General features: G+C 44.0%; 1 protein-coding gene across 2 annotated transcripts in view; it reads right to left on the reverse strand.

Moving 5' to 3' along the window:
* The window catches only part of Pglyrp2 (peptidoglycan recognition protein 2), a 21,998-nt gene extending 20,295 nt beyond the window's left edge, over positions 1-1,703 (reverse strand). For both annotated transcript variants that reach the window (XM_048439932.3, XM_085690764.2), the window contains exon 1: positions 1,213-1,703. The gene's annotated coding sequence lies outside the window, so the exon portion shown is untranslated. The remainder of the gene's footprint in view (positions 1-1,212) is intronic.
* Between the last annotated feature and the right edge of the window lie 364 nt (positions 1,704-2,067).

Below are 2,067 nucleotides of genomic sequence, written 5' to 3' on the forward strand. Positions count from 1 at the left end.
GCCTCAGTTCTAAGCCTCTACTTTTATTTTCCTTTCCAAACAATGTCTCATTTTACATAGACTGGCCTTGAAGCATGTTTGAAGATGACCTTGAACTTAATTTTTTTTAAATATTTATTTTATTAGCCCATTCTTCTGGAGGCAGAGAGGCTGGTGGAGCTCTGTGAGTTCAAGGACAGCCTAATCTACTTAGTGAGTTCCAGGACAGCAAGGGCTACCTAATGAGACTCTTATTTCAAACAAGCAAGCAAGCAATCAAGCAAACAAAGATTTATGTGTTTTCTATATGTGTGAGAGGTTTGATCACACCTATGTATGTCTACATGAGTACACTACATGAGTGCCTCGTACCCTAGGCAAAAGAAGGCATCAGATCCCCTGGAACTGGAGTCGTGATGGTTGTGAGCCACCAGGTGGGCACTGGGGCTTGAACCCGGGTTCCCTACAAGAACAGCAAGTGCTCTTAACCACTGAACCATCTTTCTGGCCCCTTTTAAAAATATTATTTATTGTTTGTCTGTAGAATTTCTCCGTATAGTTCTGGCTGTCCTGGAACTTGCTCTGTAGACCAGGCTGGTCTCAAACTCAGAGATCCACCTGCCTCTGCCTCCTGAGTGTTTGGACTAAAGGTGTGCACCACCACTGCCCAGCTAATTAATTAATTTTTAACAAATTGTAACAGATGCTGGAGAGCCTGTGGAGAGACAGGAACCTTTATAAACTGCTGGGGTGGGGGTTTAATCTGGTGCAGCCATTAAGGAAATTTGAAATTTTTTGAAAAAAATCTAAAAGTGGAATTTCCACAGGATTCAGCTCCTGGGCAGGTATCAAAGGGCTCTAAGTCAGCCTAGCATAAAGAACTTGCTCAGCCATGCTAACCACAGCTGTTTTCACAACAGCAAGGAAGTGGAATCAACCTAAATAGATGACTAGATAATGAAAATGTAGCGTGTGTGGTGTGTGTCCGTGTGTGTGTGCGTGTGTGCGTGCGTGCGTGCGTGTGTGTGTGTGTGTGTGTGTGTGTGTGTGTGATATTATATACCGTGAAACTAGAAGAACCGTTTGGTAAGAAGAAGGGGGATAGAAGACAGTAATACGATGAATAATGTTACGAGAACCTGACGGACTTGAGTGAATGGCATGAAGTATCCCGTAGTGTTTCCAATGCGTTGAATAAAGATAAATGCGGAGAAAAGTTCAAAATGTACTCACAAGCTTTTTAACTTGATCTGGTAGACTCCTACATAGTCTTCAAAGTCCTTTCCAGAATGCCTTTCTCTCTTCTCTGGTTTCCCCAGTTCCTTTGTTCCCCGAGACTCTGAGAAAGGATCATCTGTAACTTTGAGAAGTTGGGTTCATCTTATTCCGGCCTCAGCAGGGTGACAGAGCAGAGTAGGGGAAACCCGGTGGACGGCTTACTTCCTGAACAGAGGGCCCGCCTCTTAGCTGTGGGTCTCCCAGGCTCTGCTTCTCTGGGCAATGAAAGCGTTCTAGGTCAAGATGGCCAACCTCCTGAATTCTGCTCTCTGTTCTTCTGAGTCATTGTGCTGGGGTGGTGACTTCACTGTGGGTGTATATATCACCTCTGTCACTCCTTGGTCAAAAGAAATGTGTGTCAGGTTCAAGGAGACTCCAGTTTCAGTACAAGCTTCCAGCCTGCATAAGTAGAGCCTTTCCTTTCCATGTGCCTCATTTTCTCCATCTCTACAAGGGGAACAGCAGTGTGCTTATTTCTTGGCTGTGGTAAAGGAATTGATGTGACTCATTTCTCACCACCCACCTGTTACTAACTGAGAGAAATTCACAGGACAAAGGGTTAGCTAACTAATTAATAATTAATTATTATTTGAGACGGGATCTTCTGTAATCCAGGCTGATCTTTAACTTCCTGAGACTGATCTTGCTTCTGTTTCTGAAGTGCTTTGCTGTACATGCATGCATCATCATATACTCAGTTTATTTAAAAATATTTTAAAAACCTCACATTTGGCAGGTACTATGGCCCGGGAGGTGAGAGCTGGGGAGGGGCATAAAGGCTGTGCTTCCCATCCTGAATTTAGGCCTCAC

This window comes from Myodes glareolus, chromosome 6 (assembly GCF_982192425.1).
Source record: "Myodes glareolus chromosome 6, mMyoGla1.1, whole genome shotgun sequence".
Lineage (NCBI taxonomy): Eukaryota > Metazoa > Chordata > Mammalia > Rodentia > Cricetidae > Myodes > Myodes glareolus.